This window comes from Camelus dromedarius, unplaced genomic scaffold (assembly GCF_036321535.1).
Source record: "Camelus dromedarius isolate mCamDro1 unplaced genomic scaffold, mCamDro1.pat HAP1_SCAFFOLD_140, whole genome shotgun sequence".
Taxonomy (NCBI): Eukaryota; Metazoa; Chordata; class Mammalia; order Artiodactyla; family Camelidae; genus Camelus; species Camelus dromedarius.
This window is the reverse complement of record NW_026989773.1, coordinates 85423-106363: the sequence shown is the minus strand read 5'-3', so window position 1 is coordinate 106363 and position 20941 is coordinate 85423. Positions and strand designations below refer to the sequence as shown.

The 20941-nt window shown below is 40.7% G+C and overlaps 1 long non-coding RNA gene across 3 annotated transcripts in view; it reads right to left on the bottom strand.

Annotated features, from left to right (window-relative positions):
- Positions 1-20941, bottom strand: part of LOC135320612 (uncharacterized) — a 54566-nt gene that overhangs the window by 17271 nt on the left and 16354 nt on the right. Inside the window, exons 3-4 of one of the 3 annotated variants that reach the window (XR_010379836.1) lie at positions 10575-10760; positions 7884-8107 (exon numbers count right to left, since the gene is read on the bottom strand). This is a non-coding gene — a long non-coding RNA (uncharacterized LOC135320612). Of the gene's footprint in view, positions 1-7883; positions 8108-10574; positions 10761-12827; positions 13377-13904; positions 14067-20941 lie in introns of those variants that run through there. The other 2 variants (XR_010379837.1, XR_010379835.1) reach the window with 2 other exon arrangements.

The following is a 20941-nucleotide window of genomic DNA, read 5'->3' as shown; positions in this document are numbered from 1 at the left end:
AACTCCCAGACCACACATCTAACAGCCTTTCATTTTACCCACAGCTGAACTCATCAGTTTTCCCGCAGAACTCCCTCTGCAGCTTCCCCTCCTCAGAGCACAGCAGGACCATCATTTACCGTATTAATCCACCCAAAAACCCTGGCCTTACTCCATCCTACCCACACAGACATCATTCATCCTTTCATTTTACCATCTAACATGAGTTCAATCTGTTCGCTTTTTCCCACTGACCGTCCCACTTCTCAGGTGGAAGCCACAAATACTTCCCACATGGAATCATGAGTCTCCCAGTGGCCCCCCAGCCACTTTTCCCTACTTGACACAAATGGGATTCTGTCACTCCCATGCTTTTAAGACTCTTTTCAAACCCACTGTTCTTAGAAGAAACTCCAAGTTCTTCACCTGGTGAAGGTCTTTGCCATGAAACTATCAGCTCAGGGAGGGGAGGACCCGCCCTCTCCCCTCAGCCCCACCCTCTGGCAGAGCATCACCTCTGGAGGACCTGCTGAGCTACACAAGCCTGTATTCTAACCCTGGTCTTGAGTTCTTAGCAAACTGCTTCACTTATCCATACAAATCCAAGGTAGATTAGAAAGATGTTAGATATTTAACTAGACTTTTGATTTGCGGATTTTGCACTAGCAACCTGCAAGTACATGTTCTAATACTTCTGTCTTCTTAAAACCACACCCAGATTTCAGTGGTTTCTGTGGAATGCTTTCAGAATAAAAGGAACTGTACTTTCACAGACTTTTTGTTTTATAATATGAACAACCTGGACAGGGTCAAAAATAGAACCGCCTAAAAAGTGACAGAAGACGGGTTAGAGGCATAAAGCAACAGGTCGCAAGGACAGTAAGAGCAAAGTTGTTTCTCCAAATCCACCCTAAAAAGTGAAAGAACAGAAAATTCTGAATTTTGAAAGTAAAAGACTATCATATAAAAAATAAAATAATCCTCTTCATCAGGGTTTCAAGATCTGACTCCAGATATTTTAGCAGGCCATACTGAATCCTAGCACAGAAAAATCAGATGGACTAGTGGTGAGTAAGTTCCAGGAAAACGGCAGTAAAACCTCCACTTGTAAGAGGACACACAACCACTTGTCGAAGGTGATTGTAAACCACATTCTGGAGAAATTCAGAAGATTCAGGTTCCACATCCAGATGGTGATGACAAGGAAGAACCGCTTGGATGCACGCTTCTAACTGAGTCACCGGCATTCTAACACTGCAGGGGGAAAAGGAGGCCCTCAGTCAAGAGCAGAGGTGTTCCTGTGGTGTTTCGCAGGCCGCGCCTCGGGCACTCAGCGCCCTGCAGCAGCCCGGCCCCAGGCGAGGACACGCAGCGTGGCCCCCCAAAGCAGGAAGGGCACTGTGCTTGAGAAAACCCACCCCTGATGTGGGCAAGAGGGGCTGGTGGGGTTGAGTGAACCTATAAATGCCCACAGAAACACACCTGCATTCATTCAAGTGATACAACCAAAAGTAGCAGGCTATTTTGCAAAATTTCAATTGTCAGTGGAAATTTTACCATTCCTTTCTGCTTGTCCCCTGCACTCTGAGACAGGCTCAGGCTCTCTCACACCTGCAGGTCTGATGCAATAGTTGTGAAGTCATTTTACTTTGCTGCGATTGTCCTCGCTTCCCGTATCACTCTGTCTGTCCTCTCTTAACACAGTCAGATGTCTCTCCCTGAGTTCCTTGCTCCTGCTCCTCAGATCCTGAGATAAAGGGCAAGTGAAGACACATGACCAGAAAAGGCACTGTGGACTTGAACAAAGTCCTCAGTGACCCCCTAGGTGAGTGCTGCCTACCTGTCATCTTCAGTTCTCAAGGTTCTGCCCAGGGTGACATCCAGCCAGGAGAGTGGCCCAGGCCAATTAAAAGCTGTGTGGCTTGGGTGCGGGGACAGGTGCAGGACCTGTTTCTGGAGCCAGGAACCTCCACACATCTGCTCCCCTCTCGCCCTAGGCCCAGCTGCCAAGCCCCCAGCCACCCTGAACTTCTGCATTTCTCTTCTACTCTACTCCAAACAATTTTCCTCTTCCTTTTTTCCCAAATTATCCCCAGCTGGAGTGATTTTTCAATCACAGTATCTGAAAAAATTTCCTGCAGCCGAAAAAGAGGTCTCCAGAGGTCAATGCCCATACGCTGTTTCCTGAATAGAGCCCCAGGCTGGGGGGACCCTCACCAACACTCCTGGGGGCATTAGACATGTTGCGGGGTCAACCACCCTCAACAAGATTTTGCTGAGACCCCAAGGCCCGCACAGCATCCCTGCTCACAAAAATGTAGTCAGCCCACTTATCAGTTATTAAGAAGCAAAAATACAAAATTGCTTATGTTTCTTACTAAAATTATTTATGAGATGGAAAAAGAAATTGTAATAGGAAAGAAGAAATCTGACTCCGTGTTGGATCTGTTCCTTTGGCTTTAATCCTTTGCCCTGTTTTCTAGGCTCAGACTACTTAGCTCTACACCTTTTTTGAAAGAAAGTTGACTTTAGCCTAAAATATACAGGAGAGCCTATTCTCTGGGCTCTGATCTTTAAGGATGTTAGCTCTTCTGCACTTATGTAGAGAGTTTCAAGTTGCAAAATAAAGAATAACCTTATTTTTGTTGAAGGTTTTACAGGGGCACCATGATTTCACCCACATGGACAGCTGCAAGGACAAAGGACACCAAGGACAAACAATTCGTACAGCAAGAAGTTTGCAACAACCAACCACACCCCCTTCCCTTTGCAGTATAAAAGGAGCATGAATTCTGACTTGGGGAAGAGCGTTCTCCAGGAAACCAGTCTGACATCTTCTGGGTCTGCCAGCTTTTCAGATAAAGTCACTATTCCTTGCCCCAACACCTCATCTCCCAGTTTATTGGCCTGTCATGCGGCAAGTAGAATGAGTTTGGACTCGGTAACAAAATACATTGGAGTTAGTGTGTCTCCACTTCTTCCGCATTTCCAATATGTAGCATGCACATCATTTATGATCTAGTGAAAATAATTCATCAAAGACAACAATAACAAGAAACTCACCTAGCTATCAACACTGAAGTCACAACCTATTAATTTTACATGCCATTTAACAACAAAACCAAAAAACTTAATATAAAGGCTTGATTCCATGGAAATAAAATTATTTCTAGTCCTACAAAACTTTTTCTTTTCTATTTTCTTTTGTTTTCATTATTGAAAGGAAAAAAAAATCAAATCATTTTATTTCACGTATTTTTGTTATAGCTACATATTTTAAATACTACAAAGAGATTTAAATTGCAACACAAAAAGTTCACATATTAGTATAATTATATATATACAATCAATGGGGATTAGGAAAAGAATAGACATTTACTAAAAACCCACTGCACATCCAGTCTTTTACAAGCATATCCTGGAATATAAGCTCTATGATCCAGGGGTCCCCCACCCCCATTCTCATTGCCAACTCCCTTAGTAATCAACTACTTATTTGATTAATAAGTAGTTGATTCAAGGCACCAGCATAGAACCACGCAATCAGTATTTTAGGTATAAGTGAGGCAATTAGCTCATTCAATTCTAAAACAAAAACCCTAAAATAAATACTGAACTTATTTACAGATAAAGAAAATTGGACACAAAAAAGTAAACTTTCTTCCTCAACGTCACTAAGCTATTAACTGGTAAAGGCAAGATTTGAACTCATCTGCCTGATTCTAAAAACTAAGGTGGAAATCCCATTCCACTTGTAATGGTCCAGCAGCACAAACTATCACCCTATCTTTGTTCAGATCAAGCCTTAGACAGCCTGAGACAGCACCCCTTTCCTATGGAATTCGAGGGCAAATGATAAAATTAAGGGTTTTATATCCAGCAGTTTTCTTAGGTCTCATTTACATAAAGTGTCTGCAGGTCAGCAGAAAAACTCTGGGCAATGTGAGTGGGTCCAGAGCTTTTTGCTGATTAGAAACTCAATCTATCAGGATAGAGTGACATTCCCATGAGAGGCCACATGGACATAAACTAAAGGCAGCTGAGTAATGAAAACTAGCAAGACCCTGGAACTCAAGCAAGAAGGATACCTGCCATCCCACACCCATTTGCCTCTTCATCCATGTGGACACAATGTCAGGAGACCCAGGTTCTTGTCCAAGTTACACCATCATGGATTCTCACCCATAAAAAGTTACGACTCTATGCTGTCTTAAGTCCTTTCCAACTCAAATATGATGACACCAATATCTAAGCAGAATCTCTATGTCTCCACTTCCTCTCTACTAGTAGGAGAATAATTCTATGGCCACAGAGAAATCCAATATAAAACCATGCATGAAGCCAGGAGAAAGTCTGCTTAAGAGACTTTGCTCTCACGCTCAGTGAATGAAAACTCAGAAAAAGTGGTCCTTCTCCCTCAGGAATTGAGAGGTAGCCAGATGTGTGTGTGTGTGTGTGTGTGTGTAAATCAAATACAGTCAAGTCTGGGATGTGAACAGATATTTTATGTCACTGTCATTTCTAGGGAATGAGCCAACTTTTAAAGTAATTTGAATCTAGTGTTCTGAGAGAGTCTCAGGATCTTTTGGTGGAGGAAGGGAAAGGAAAGGAGGAGAGGTAATGAAGCAAAGGAGTAAGTATACTGCTAGGGAAAGGCAAAACATTAATTTTGTTCCTACTGGCATAACATACAAATTAGGAAATGTCTTTCTCCCGATGTCTTGTCGAGCACTGAGTTGCAGAAGAAGCGACAGCCTATTTCTCACTGAGCTTGTGACTATACGTGACATCTTGTACACACAGATAATTTACCCTGAACAAATGCTAGCAGCAGGTTGTAATTCTCCTGTTTTGAGAGACAAGAAAACAGGAGTTCAAAGCGGGTAGATAACTTGACAAAAGTCAGAGGACCAGTAAACAAGAGAGGATGAATTCAAACTCAGATCTGAATGCAGAGTCTCATCTTCCCACTCCCAGGACTGGAAAATCCTTAACACACAGGCTCCCCAGCTCCCCTGCATTGTTCCTGGCACCAAGCATTTCCCATGGCAGAGGTCTCCAGTTCTCACAGACACAGCGCTCTGTGCAGCCAATGACCTTCATCGGATCTTAATCACCTACCTGCCACGCCCACCAGGCTTCACCATACAGGCAGGAAAGCTGGCTTTCAAGTGCATACGAAGCCACCCCATGTCTAACCTGGGTTCTTCTGGGGCTTCTCCAGCCTAAAGGCAGCCATGAAACTGCTCACAGTTTGTACATGAGCCACACTACCTCTCTCCATCTGTCTCCCCACCTATACTACTTAGCTATGACCATTTTGAGAATCTTGGAAACAAATTTTTAAAAACACAAAAGAAAGGATTCTGTAACAAGTACTTAATACTTACAATTTTAAATGACAAGTTACAAAGTGAGTATTTACAAACCGAATCTGCCTTCCTAGGTGTCAGTTTGAACAGTTAAAATATATAATAGCCAAAAATTTTCACTTACAAAATTAACAAAAACATCAACAATAATCTGGAATAAACTCTAAAACAATGCCCATGTTTTACATGGAGAAAGTACAGGACTGTACTGAGTGGTAAAGTAAGAGGTGTGAATGTAGAGACATCAACATATTGTATGGAGGAAAGTAGTTTTGTAAAGATGTACGTTCTCATAAATATAATTCAAAACTTACTAAAAAATCCCATGACAACACTTATCTGTTTTTTTTTTAACTTGAAAAAAGTATTTTAGAATCCTTCAGGAATAATAAAGTCATAATACTAGCCAAGAAAATTAGGGATGGACAAAAGAATCAAAAAAAAATCGCATTGTCAGATATTAAATAAATTTTTACAATATGTTAGATATAGCACTGGAATAAGAATGTAAGATTGACAGAAATAAACCATGAGCTCAAAAAGAGACTCTAGTATACATAAGTATTTTTTACAGGTGGGATTTCAAATCAAAGAGCAAAGTATGAATTCAATAATTGTCTTGGGACAATCAGAGAATCACCTGGAAAAAACAAATTCTATTCCACTCATAATGACCACAAGAAAAATTACAGATAGTGATGTAAATATTAGAAAGTACTAATAACAGCAAATATAACTCTTTGCTCATATTAATTCAACTTCTCCTCTCTATAACAAGTACTATTATCATCTCCATCCTAGAGATTAGAAAAACCTACAGAAGAGATATATACCGTTATAAGAAAGTATTTCTAAGAATAAAATCAAGGATAAAACCCAAAGAGAAGACATTTACTATCTTAAGATTATTTTGGGCCACAACAAAAATAAACCTACTGAACAAAATGAAAGGCAAGATATGACAAGTAAAAGCTCTGTGATACATGTTGATGAAGACAAGGGGTTAATGTTCATAACATACAAAGAGCTGTCACAAAGCAACAAGAAGCTCCCTCACTTCAATGTGTGCAAAGGACAAAAGGGATCATTCACTTTTTAAATTCAGATGGCTAATGAGTGAAAAATGCTCAATACCTCTCTGGTCATCAAGTGCAAACTAAAACAAAGAAAAAGCACTTTAGCTCATCATATTGGCAAATGTTTTTAAAAGATATTCTAGCTAGTGTCCATCTTTGAGAGAACAAACTGTTAGAGAACTTTTTGGAGGACGACATATCAATGGATATGTAAACTCTGAAAAACGTGTGTACACACACACTGAACTCCACTTTTAGGAATCGTTTCACTTAGAAAAAAAAATCAGTTCAAAAACATGTACTCATCAGAGCATTTACACAGCACTTTTTACAATGGTGGGAAGAAAAGCTGAAGTGAAATCATATCCAGCGATAGAGAATTGGTTACATAAGTTATTCTACATCTTTTCATTCCCCACAGGAGAAGGAATTTCTAGAGTCACTTGAAAGCAGCCTGTGAGGTATGTAATTGTCACATCCAGGGACTGAATTTCCAGAAACCTTAACTAAAGGAATACTCATTCAAGGTCACAGGAATGTTTGTAAAAGAAGGATGCCAGTCAAACACCATTTCTGACAGTGGAAAATGGAGAAAACTTAAGTATCCACCATCAAGACAATGATGCCGTAAATCAAGGCGAGCTGTAGGCACTAAGGGGCCAGCGTTTCTGCGTGGTCCAAGGCCTTGTCCACAGTACTCTCCCACCGAAGGTGTCCTTGCACAAGAGACCAAACCTACATATCAGGAGACCCCACTACTCTATCTGAAAGGACCGGGTGAGTCTGGAGTGGGAGGAAGTCTATGATATACCCCTGAGTGAATAAACTGAGCTGCAGAAAACATATAGTATGGCCTTATTTTTCAATAAAGCATATACACACACACATATAGATAGATTTCTGATATACGTGTATGTATGAATGTGTATATATATATGACATAGGCATAAAGGTCATGACATATATACACCATATTTTCAGCAGTTTTTACTCTCAGGAAAAAAGGGGAATGGATGTAGGGGCTTTTTGGTACCACCACAGTTCTCTTTTCAGTACTTCAGTTAAGTATACTTGGAATTTCAAAGTTTATTTAAGTCCGAACTAAAATGGAAGATGCCTCCACAAGACAGAATGCTATACTGGTCATTAAAAATCATGCTAGGGGGGATAGAATATTGTAGAAAAATGTGAAATAAGCACAATGGAAAATGGAGGTCTCCACACAGAAAAAGGCACAGAGTGCTCACTGGTTTTTATGACAGAGGAGATACACAATGATGAAAAGAACAGAAAATAGATGTTAAAGTGTTAATAATTATCTCTGAGTAGTGGGATCAGGATAGACCCTTTGCCCCTTTTTTCAGACTTTTATATTAAATACACATTATTTTTCATCTAAAAAAAGCATTTTTAGATGTCTAGTACCACACATTGAAAAAAATACACGAGTACTTACAGAAACAATAACTAGGAGACACGGCAGCAGCATCACAGAATGTAGAACGGGCGATCCTGATTAAAATCACGCAGTTACATAAGGATCCACAAAGTGAGAGCACCTGCTGTAACAGGGCGTGGCCGCCTTCTATTTGCCAGTTGTGTCTTCAGGGCTGAGGCAGTTCTGAGCACGGCCAGTGTCAGTGCTGGTGTCTGGATGGATGCCACTGGAGGTGAGGGCACCTGCAAGCCGAGAGGAAGAACAGAAATCATCCTCTGCTTTTTCTGTCTTGTTTCTCTGTTACTTTTAAAGAGAGGCATAAATAAGATAAACTAAATCTTCCCTACTGAAATTTCAGTAATGAAACCGTTTTCAAATTGTTCACAACTTATATTCTGACTATAACTGTCTTTTCAACAAAGCATCATATTTATTAAATGTTAATTAACACGGTTAATTAACTACCTGTTAAAACCTATTAAAGAACATGAAATGCACTACGTGAAAGCACCACGCCTGCAGTAACTACTTTAGCTGTCTTCACGGCAGTGCAGTCAGCCCCCACCATCCCGTTGCCCTGAGCTCCTGATGCTGGTAAGAGAACACGCTGCCGCCTCAGATGGAGAGAAACGCTGAAAGTGTTTTCTGAAATCTACAGCACTGACAAAACATAACTGACAAATCCCAGGCTCCTTTGAGGCTGTCATTTTATGTTTCTAACCAACACCCGTCAATGAGCAGAACCACCCCATTTCCGAGTCATGGGACTCACGTGGGAAGCAGTTTTGGAGAAATTTCCAGGTATAGAATGTAACCAACTATACATAGAACTCTGAAAAAATAAAAGATTCAATACCCTGATTTTGGAAGACACTCAAAATATTCTCCTAAGCCTTAGTAGCTGGAAAGGCTGGGCTTCTCCTAAGCCACTTATTTATTTCACAGCCAGTGAGCATCTCCCACAAACCCTGTTTCCCTGTGTTTGCTGGGAGCCTCAGGCACACTCTTGCTGTCGATCATATAAGTCACAGGGCAGACGCGTGTGTCTCACGCCTGCAACCCTAACACAGGCCCACCTCCTAGCCTCACAGTTTGAACTTAGCCCCATTTTCTAACCTGTTTATTTGGTATCTGTTCTTCTGTAAGCTGCCTGAAATGCTTTTTGGAACAAGTCAGAAGAATGAGTGGGTAGAGAAATGGACAGTTGGACAGGTGAGAGGTGTGCAGACAGACAGAGAGACTCCAAGAAATGGGGAACAAAGAAAATTCCCTATGCAGAACCCTCTTCTAGTCAGGGAAGAAAACCGCCACGGAGACGTGTGAAGAGGCAGGTGGCTTAGGGCTGTTTCCTGGATTCCATGAAAAGTCACACCAAGAGATGAGAGGGTAGAACTATAAAAAATAAAAGAAAAAAGCATGCATGCTTGAAAAATATATCTACAATATGTACTTTCTAAAGAATAGATTCAAATCAGCAGGGCCCAATTACACAATCCTTGGGTATTTACAGAAATGAGAATCCCATCTCCAAACCACAAGGCATCCCTTAGGAGCACTGAGAGTCTTCACGGGGCGGTCATAAAGCCGTAACCGCAAAAGCTATGCTCTCCTGCACTTATGAGGAACGAGCAGCTGTGCTAGGGCTGCCCACGTGTGTCAGTTACACCCCCAGCACCTCTATGGGGGGGACGCCTAGCGAGCCCCGTCTCTGCAGGACCGAAAACTAGTCCGAGAGACGCTAAGCCGGCCTACCAGTTCTCCATCTCACAGGACTGGTCATTCCAGAGCAGGACTCGAACTCAGACCCACGTTTGTTATCACGGTTCTACCGTGCTTTGTGTGCTTATTTTGTGTATAATACATTTGTTTCTGGCATGAAAGGACATTTAATAAATGATCGGTTGTCTTGCCTATCTCTTTAGCTCACAATCTTTATATTTTTGAATTGTACTCTCTTCCCCTGGAGAAAGGAACGGAAAGAGCAGTGGTCAGAATGAGCTGGGGTTCCATTCTTTATCTGTTACCTCATCTCATCCAAGTCCCCAACCAGGGAGAAGGATCAAATATCCTCTTCATCTTTTAAAGAGAGGTCTCCAGTTATGGTGACTTACTCAACTCCAAAACCAAGTCTGGGGGAAGGGCACATGCAGCAACCAGAGCAGTATCATGTATAGGAAGGTGAAAAGAGCTCAGGGGGTCAGCCTGATTTAATTTCAATCGATAAAAGAATACCACACACTAAAAATACTAGCATGCAATGGATTGGCTCTTTCTTGACATCTAGCAAGTTTCCACAGCCCATATGTAACATTATCGTGAACTAGTGAAAGGAAGAGTCCACAGATAGGGAAAATCAATGCCACAGGCAGGCTGAAACCCAGGCTGGAGGAAAGGAAGGGAAAGGGCATAGTTAAGAAAAGGGGAAAGTCTGGGAAAAAGATATCATCACAAGGATTCTCAAGCATCATTCAGCAATCATAAAATCATTCATTCAAGAAAGAGTTACTTAGGTCCTATTTTGTGCAAGATTTTACAGAGGGCAAAGAAAGACCGCAGCGTCCATGTTAGCAGCAAGTGGCGGGGCTATAATACAGTTCTCATTCTGGTACCTTGCACAATTTTACTCAGTATAAAGGGAAAAAATAAAGTAAAATAATACTATGTAAACTCTACACATTGTTGAAATAAAATTAAAGAAGACCTAAATACCTGGACAGACACACCACGCACATTCCTGGATCAGATGACAGTGCTCTTGGAATGTCAGTGCTCCACAGAGCGATCCATATATTCAACGTGGTCTCGATCATAATCCCAGTGGGCTCCTCTGCAGTAACTGACTAGCTGCTGCTACAATTCATATGGGAATTCGAGGGTCTCAGTAACCAAAACGATCTTGAAAAAGAAGAACAACATGAGAGGACTTGTAATTCTCAATTTGAAACTTTACAACTGTATCTCTAGGTGAGATTAGAGGCCATTTTTAAGTTATTACTGTGTTTATCCTTATTTTCTAAATTCTCTAGAATGAATATAATTGTTATAATAAGGAAAATAAAAAGTAAGGTATCTTTTAAAACATGCACACCGATTCATTCATTGGAAAAAATGTATTTTAACTATAAAGAGGTAAACAAATATCTAGTGAAAAAGGACTACTTAAAAACAAGAGTGCATTTACATTATTAAGAAATTGAAAAATGAAAAGCACAAACACATCAAGTTTCTAGGGAGACAAATACAACATATTAACACTTATTTTCAAAAATTCTAATTGAACAATGAAAATTCAAGAAAGGGAAAATCGCGATTGACAGCCAAATGCAAACACATGGAGAGCAAAGGCCTAGAAATCACAGTTCCTTTAACTCTGCTACTACCTCAGTAGGGGAGGAAATTCCTCACTGAGGAGACAGTGGAATCCCATGCATAAGACAGGATACACAGTACAAACTGCACTAGAATCTGGGGTGATTTTCTTAGAACAATTCTGAAGTTACAACATTGCTGAAAAACTATAAAAACACTGACAGACAGATTAAAACACACAGTCATATATATTAAATAGAAACATATGAAGTCTGCTCCCATATTACATAGAAATACAAACATATTTGTGCATTTATAGGCACTGATTACTTTATCTCAGATAGAATATTTCAACTAAAACAAAAAATCAATACACACCTCTTGTCAAATCTAGTTGATAAGTTACTCTTCTATGTAACCATAATGTGTCTAAGATAGATCTAAAATTAGTGAAAAAGATCTTTGTATGGTTTCTTGAATTCTTCTCAAAATTCCAAGCTTAATTTTAAAATAGATCTGAGCAGTATTTCTATATTATCTTTTCCCTTGTGAAATGAACAACATAGTCTGTTGTCAAAATTCTGTCCTTACAATGATTCACGAGCACCGTATCCTCACAAAACTGCTGGACAGCAAGGCGCTATCCAGACACTGTGACCAAACAAATGAAACACAAGGAAGACAGTGACACTATTCTGGAGGGCATATAATCTTTGTCAACACCGGGTTTTTATTTGATTGGTTTGATTGGGTAGCAAGATGAAATCAATCAAGTACTTTCTTCTTTGAGCATGCTGTAAGTCATGACTCTTTTCAGTGTCATGAGCAGGAAAGAGTTAAGCATGACTTGATTAGGTCAAATAGCAACAATCATAACCGGAGATTGAGTAATAAAGAAGTTAACTGAAAGCAATACTTCTGCCTACATGAGACCTAAAATAAATCTACACTGATATCCGAAAGGAAAATGAGGAGATGAGGTCACCAAAGAGAAAACAAACTAACAAGAAATCAAAAACGGAAACAGTTTTTCATTAACGATTCCAGGAAGGAGTGGAGCATGTTGGTGAAAAGCACAGATGTTGGGGACAAACATGAGGGTCTGAACTCCCACAGCACTGGGTAGCTGTGACACTGATATGTCAGTGAAATTTTCTGCATCTCAGTCTCCTATCCATAGACTGGGGACAACAACCGCACCCATCTCCTAGAACGGTCCTACGAATTAAGTTATTTTATATATAAAATTTTAAATAAAATACCTCAGATTTTATATAATACCCCAAAAGCACAAGGAACAAAGAAAACAGAGATAAATTGGAGTTCATCAAAATTTAAAACTTTGCTTCAAAGGGCACCATCCAGAGAGTGAAAAACCAATACACAGGAGAAAATTTTTTCAAATCATTTATCTGATTAGGAATTTGTATCTCCAAATGAAAAAAAAAAAAAACCCTACAACTCAACAATAAAAAGGCAACTCAATTAAAAGGTGAATAAATGATCTGAAAAGGTATTTTTCAAGGAAAATATACAAATGGCCAATAAGCACAATGAAACGATGTTCAATATCATTAGCTCTAAGGGAAATAAAGTCAAAACCACTAGAAGAAACCGCTTCACACCCACAACAATAGGTTATATTAAAAAAAAAAATAACAAGCACTAATGAGGACACAGAGGAAGCGGAGCAGGCAGCAGTTGCTGGTGAGGACGTAACACAGAGTGGCCACTTTGGTAAACAGGCTGGCAGGTCCTCAGGGAGTTGAACATTTGGTTTCTGAATGACCCAGCAATTCTGCTGTCTGGGCACACACGTAAGAGAACTGAAAACAAATGTCCACATAAAAACTCCTAAAGGAATGTTCGCGGCGACACTACTCATCACAGCCAAAAAGCAGAAACAACCCAAATGCCTATCACCTGATGAATGGGTAAACAGTGGGGCCCAGCCATACAGTGGAATATTATTCAGCAATAGCAAAGCATAGAGTACTGACACAGGCCACAACGTGGACAAACATTGAAAACATTACTCAGTGTGAAAGAAGTCAGTCACAATAGACGGTTCCACTTACATGAAGTGACTCGATTTAAATGAAATGTCCAGTACAGGCAAATCCACAGAGAGAGAAGAGTGGCTCATTGGGGCTGGGGGACGATGGGGAAGATGGAAATATCTGCTTATGCATACGGGGCTTCCTGTTGGGGGGAAGAAAATGTTCTAAGATTGAATGGGATGCACAATTCTGGGCATAGAGTAAAAACCGCTGTATATTTTAATGGGTGAATTGTATTAAAATTGTTAAGAAAAAAAGCACCTCGGGCCAGTACCTTCCCATAGTAAATGCAAATTGCTAAATTTTATTACAGGAAGAAGAAACTGCCCTCAGCATGAAAGCAGGAGATCAGCAAATGTGAGTTAACCGAAATTGGACAAGAGCAGTTCACTTGAAACAGTTGCTGAGAGTACACGAAATATTCAGAAATAGGAAAATTAGTTTCACATCAAAAAGAAGCATTCTGCTTCAAATGCAGATCAAGGATTCGGCAAGCCAAGCTGCTAGAAATGACCAGAGAAGAAACCTGGTCTGTAAAACAAGCACCAGAGCCAGCAAGGAAGTGGTGATGAGGAAAGCAGGCGGCGGAAAATCTGGAACAGTTTGCTACAAATAATTTCTCTACTGAAAATTCAATAATAAAATGAAAGTGATGTAATGCTCTGTTGACCTCACGTGAATGGGCTTCCTTCGGTTCTCGACTGTTCTGTAACCCCGATTGAGAGATTCAGGAGAATCAGCATGGCTCCTGGGAGTCCCCAAATGACTGCCCACCAGCACGCTGACCACCATCACATCTGCCAGGGTGGAATTGCAGAGAAGAGACCAACTTCTGAAAGGAAATGTTGACAAGGGAAGAAAAGGCTGCAGTCAGTCCTGGGACAGAGGCCATCTTAGCAGAGGCCAGAAAGCTTCAGGTGAACTGCAGTTGCTCTGGGGCAAGAAGGGACCACGGCGGAGCATATCTCAATTCTCTCCTCTCTCTCCCTCGGGTAGGAGAGATAAAGCCTGCATACTTCTCACCTGGAACTGTGGCATCTGGCTGGCAGAAGTCTTACCAGCACGGAATGATTATTCAAGACTCTGTGTAAAAAGCCAAGAAATCGAGAGGGAGTAGGGAGCCAACTCCACGAGCCTCTCAAATGCTCCCATATTTATTGTGTATAATCAAAGGAAAAATTCATCAACAGTTGTGAGATAGTAAGGAGGAACTTCGGGAAAGACGGGATGAGGCAGAGATTGTAAAATCCACAATGAGTACAAAGGATTAGTGTATCTTTAGGGAAGTCATGGGGTGAGGGGAACAAGATACATTTTTAGATATGTGAATTACAAAGCAGACCACCAGACCAGCCAGGTCCTTGTTTTGGGGATAATAGACTATCTAACAGCACACAAGCCCAGCGTTTATTGCTGAGGGCCACGGCCCTTGCTTTGCAACCAGCAGAGTGATATCTAAAACCTCAACTATGCAAGGAAAGCATTTTCTCTGCTTTTTAAGGCAAGGAGACTGGTATGAGGATGCACAGGCACTTGCTTGCAAAGCAGTTTCTAAGCATATTTTTTTCTTATCAAAGTTCACAGCAGGCTGGTGTGTGCTACAGTTTGTTAAACCAATCATGGGCTTTCACATGGAACCATTATGGAGGACACCCTAGGATGACAAATCCTGCCTCTGGGTCTTTTCCTGCCATCTTCAGACACTCTAGCAGGGTCTAGGCACATCCGTGAATAACGATCCTAAAGAACCACCCACACTCTTAAATCCTGGTGCTTGAAATTTAATTTTAGCTCTACACAACTTACCGTAGAAAAGTTTCAGAAATAAAAGATATGATATCCCTTTTATATCTCATCATATTACTGATTTTTCTGATTGCTCTAAGCTGCTTCTACTTGGTAAAGCACATAATTCTACAGGTCAACTCAGTAATTTCCATTGGGCATATCTATCCATTTTGGGCTCGCTAACTACTATTGGTCAAATATCGATACACTTAATTGATTTATTTGTTTATCAATTTCAGCCGGGAGGAGAGGGAGTGTCACTCTTTTCCTCAGCCCACCCTCAACAATTTTCTCATCAACTCAGGACTCCTGAAAACAAAACAAAGTATCTGTTTCCCTTCTACTCTTTCCACAAACACAACAGGAAACATCAGCCTGGAGAAAGAATTCAACACAAATGTTAAAACAAAAATCTACAAACCTGAAGCAACTCCATCTCCGAATCATGATACACAATGAAATGAGAGTAAGTGTGTCAGGCACAAAGCAGGCGTGAGCCTGACCACCTCATTTCTATTCTTCAAAGGAAGGAAGGTTTTTGTATTTTTTTTATCATTCTTTGTCATTGTTTCTGATTATGCCAAAAAATAGTTTATGAAATAATTATGCACTGCAATAACAGATTTTTATTGTATCAAGTATAGATGGCATTCAGAGGGGATAGGAAAACCCAGCTCTGTAAAAAATGCAAAATTTTTTCCCCTGTTAATAACACGTATACAAAATGCCACAGAGAATTCAAATTCTTGTGGAGAGGAGCAAAAGCCACAAAACAAAAGCAAAGTCATTACAATGAGTCAATTCAAAATTCACTGGACAAACATGCTCAATGCATTCAAAGAATTTTAAAGGCACACTGCAAACCATTCACTTAATGATCTACAGGCTAGAGGAAGCATTTCCCTCTTTAAAAGACAACAGAATTCAATAGGGTGCCCCAACAAACAAGGACCAAAAAACAATCAGGTTTTTAACGGTTCTCATAAATCAGCATGTTCTAAAGATCAAAATCCAGAAATTTTAAACATTCATTCAAACCACAATGAAACAAGCATTTCAAAAAAAAAAAAAAAAAAACAAAAACCAAAGAAACTAAGCACACAGATCATGTACATAGATTAATAAGCATGTCTTGTACCGCTGGAAGAAAGAACAGGCTATAGCCTTTTACTTGAAAAATAAAACTACTTTTAAAGATAACTGCTAAAACACATTTCACCATTCTTGTTGCCTTGAAAACTCTGAGGCACTTGTATCTGATCAGAAAAGCAATTCTGAGTAATAGTATGTTACAATTCAGCGCCAGTTTGCTTTAGAAGAAAAAAGAAAAGCTACGGTTCCTCAAATCCTGCACAGAGTGTGAAGTGCCTCCCGGCCTCTTTCTCCTCCCGTTTTCTAAGCTCATGCTCCCCAACCCTTCTGAAACAAGTATGACAACCTCTTATTCCCAATATGCCAAATGACAAAAGAATATCAATTTATTTGTGTAAATATATGCCTACACCTTGAACTTGAGGAGAAAGGTATCAGAAGTCTATATGGAACTTATTTCTACCTTCCTGAAATCACACACACAAACGTTCACACAGACACAGACACATACCCCCTGGATTACTGGACACTTCACAAGCTTAGGAATTCCAACTTCTAGAAGATAACTTTGTAGTTAGTTTAAAATACAATTCTGTCAGCTTTTGAAAGCCTTGATCATCTGCTAAACCATCCAAATATCAAAGAGACCCAATTAGCCTTCTCTGTAGAATGTAATTTCCATTGATGGCAAAACAGACCCTAAGAAGTACTGGATCAAAGACTCGTGTTTATCACTACCTATGATCGTTTTTAAGCACATTAACAGATTCAGAAATGTATGTCTCAACAACATTTATTCTTATTGAAATAGTATACGTGTTCAATTGTCTATACAGAGACTAGGTCACATGATGGTGTTTAAGATCTATTTTGTGTATTGCAATATTTATTTTCAAGTGCAGACAAGGAGGGTGTGTATTACTCAGTTGTAGAGCACCTACTTAGCATGCACAATGTCCTGGCTTCAATCCCCAGTACATCCAAAAAAATAAATAAAAATAAGTGCATATTTAAAAATAAGAATAAAGTTATAAAAAAATACAGACTAAAAACCACTGCAATCTAGCTGCTACAATTATACTAAAAAAACAAGGGTTTCTATCAAACACTGACTATATGCCAATCACAGAGACAATCACAAATCACACCTGACAACCATCACGTGTGATTCTCTGCTAACCTACTAAGTAAACACGGATGAGCAACCCGGCACTGCGGATGAGGAGACGGATCTCGGAGGAGCCGTGGACGCTGACCGTCCTGCTCCCCGCGACACCACGTCAGCCCAGGGCAAGCACTGACAGAGCTGCTCTGAGGGGACACTCAGCTGCATGGAGCCTTGGGGCACTGGGGAGTCCCAGAAAACACTAAAAATTGTTCAGTGAAAAACCAGCTCAAATATATTACATTGTGCAACATCCTTTAAACAGGGAACATGACTGAGACTTTTTGATGCCTCCGTGTCCTTTCCACCATCATCAATTATTTGCCCTCTCAGCGCGACCAGTGATGAACTGGACCCCATATGAAGTGCACTCAAATGGCAGAGCTTTTAAAGCTGTTTTATGAAGTTTGTAAGACTCTGTCTATGCCTCACACAGTCGGTCATCCATCACTTCTCACCGGTGTGGACGTACCACCTGAAATCACTCCTTTCTCCTTTTTAAAATCCCTTCATCTAATCCAGACTTTTCAACAGCAAAGCAGCAGCTCAACCACAGACAGTGGACAGCTTCTCACCAAATGGACTCGAACAGCCCATCGGACTACCTGGAAGCCCTTTTCGTCTATTAAACCCACTTCCGGCTACTTCATCATTTTCTGATTGGTGGACTTGGCCACCGACTGGCCAACTCATAGAGCTCCCAGCCTCACATCCTGGGGTGGGAGAGGACCCTGCTGTTTGGAGAAATCAGTGAGGAAGGCGGACATCCTCCAGCCAGGTCTGCACGGGTAGAAGTGCGACAGTGTGCTCAGAAATTAAAGCTTTAGCATCCCTGGGCTCCCATGGACTGGTTTCACATTAACCAAACTCATGACACACTGATGCAAGAAAACCAGAAACTTATTAATGTAACAGAAGAAGTGAAACTATAAACCAGACTGAAATATCAGAGTTCAACCATGAGTACATTTTCTCCTCCACAGCCCAATCACGGGCAGGCAGTCACATGGCAACCATGGACAGAAGCAGAGCAGGAAGGGTTTGTAGATTAACTCAATGGACTAAATTTCTGTTATACGAACAGATCTACTGCCTAGAAAATAATTAACGCTAATCACAGTGCACACTTCGTGGACAGTGGCTGAGACATGATAGTGAGCACCTGTGTAACTCTACTTTCCCTGTCATTTCTGGGCTAACTGATGCAAAGTGGTACAAAGATTCAGGGATGCAGATACCTCTAAACACCCAAAGCCCATCGCTGGGAGCCTCAAAACCAGACAGCCAGGGTTTAAATACCAGCTCTGCCACTTACTAGCTCTGTGACCTTGGCCAACTTACTTACCCTCTCCGTGCCGAAATTTCCACACTGTAAAACTGGGATAACAATCAAATCTTCCTTACTCACTTGTTGAGAAAATTGAAGGATTCATTTCTGTAAAACTCTCAGAAAAGAATGTAGCACATTTTTGGTGTTCAACAAATGTCAACTTAATATAAAAGTGATTTACAAGTCTCCCTTCTAATAATATTATGTGTTTCCTGGATAGTATAAGTCCCAAAGAAAATCCTTATTTCTCCTTTTATAAACTCTTGGGGAGCACCCTCCCATTCCATCCCACCACCTGTTTAAACTAGGGAGGGGATGCCTCCTCCCAACTCCTCTGGGTCATGGAGAGTGCTTCTCCCTTCATACCCCTGGCCACTGGATCACAGCTAGCCCTCGTCACACTAAGAGTGTGAGGTGTGAGTCCGGGGAGACAAGCAGGGAATGTGAAGCCCTACCTTTCCCTCCAGTGTTGGTCACCATTGGGAAGCACCTGGGATGCTCAGCTCCATGTCAGGACAGCCCTGTGCATGAAGGGGCAGGTCCTCTCAAGGGAAGGCTCGCTGTGGCCCAGAGTTAACTGGGAAAGGGTGAGTCTCTAATTCTGGGACACAGTATCATGACACACATTTTCCCACAGCCCTGAAGTTCATGGAGAACGTAGCTTCATCAGTAAGAAGACATTTATCGCCTGCCTACTCTTTTGTGTCATCTCTCAGTTGGCTGCTGGAGACAACATGCATATAAGTATTGGATCCCCATAGGCCCCAACATATATGAAATAACAAAAATTCTGTGGCTTAACGTTGGTTCAGGATGACTGTGTAACAGTTCTGACTCTGCTGATGCTTAATTATGGGTATAGGAACTATGGAACCTCCTCAAATATCTTTCATCATAAAACCAGCTTTTCTTGTTTTCCTGTTTCTTATTAATTGACAAAGACTATAAAATGATGGCTTCACACCAAACAGCAGCTAAGGATTATGAGCCCTCTTGACATACCCACTGTGGTAAACACTTTACATAATTTCTAATTCTCACAATTCTACAAAGCAGATACCAACGTCCCAATCTCTCAGACGAGGGAAAAACTCAGAACGAACTGACTCAGGCTCACATGGCTCAGTGGCAGCACGTGCACGCAAACCCAAGTCAAAAAACTACACCCCTTCCTATATGTACCAAATCTCCTACCACCAATTAACACAGAGCAGCGGGATCAATACTCAGGGAACCCAGCACACTTTTCAGATTTAAGGTGCTCCAGAGGCCGCTACTAGCTGTTTTATAAATTCCCGGCTCACTGGTTTCTAACACTGGAAGAAAAGTCCGATTTTGCCATTGTTTACACAGCAAGTCTGAGATGTTCACAGCGAGATGACAGAATAAAACTAAAATATAAGCAGAACAATTTTTACAGGTAGACAGACATAATGGACATTGTGCTATTCTGAAGCATCAAGCAAAGAAATCAAAACAAAATAACGTTGTTTAAGCCTTCTTTAACAGACAGGAAAATTAAGATGGTAAGAAGGTGCAACAAGCGCCACCTATGGCTAAAAAGACCTTCCAGGTTGCCAGGAAGCATGCAACACAAAAATTGCCTGTAGGATCAGAAACGAGAATCAGATAACTAAAAGCTTCTGTAGCACACACTGCACTTTGCTTCGGGGGAAGCGACGGTAACTCAGTATTTAATCTGATATTGCTAATACTCCTGAATATAAACAAAAGACACAGGCTCATGGAAACTCATCTTAGAAGAGGAAAGAATCCAGTCAAGCCACTTCATTTTACAGGAGGGGAGACTGAGACATGGGATCTGTCCTCCTTGCAATCGGCAGCAAATCTCTCCTAGGCCTCATGTCTTGCACTGTAGCAAAAACGAACAGATCTGTACTAGGCCTATATTCATAAAAGCCGTGTCTGTATATTTCCAAAAGTAGGTTATCTAAGTATCTTGCAACATACTTCTCAAAATCCAGGAAATCATACATTTGTTGAAATACAAAAACATTTATTTACATAATAAAACAGCATGAGCTTTATTGTCTCTATTAAAAAAGTTACATGTCAAATCAATGTTTTGATATTTTAAACCTGTTAAGACTGCAGGAAAAAAGATCAAAATTTTCTTTAATCACAAAAGAGAGAAGCTTATTCCCAGAAAATGATCAATGTGGATGTCAGAATCCAACGAATTTAAATGTCTGAGTGGATGGTTACACGGCAACATGACATCTGATTTCTAACAATACACATTCTGTGTAAATAATCTTCAAGGTCGTCTGCTTAAGGGAATTTAACTAGTCCCTGTCTCACTAGAATGATA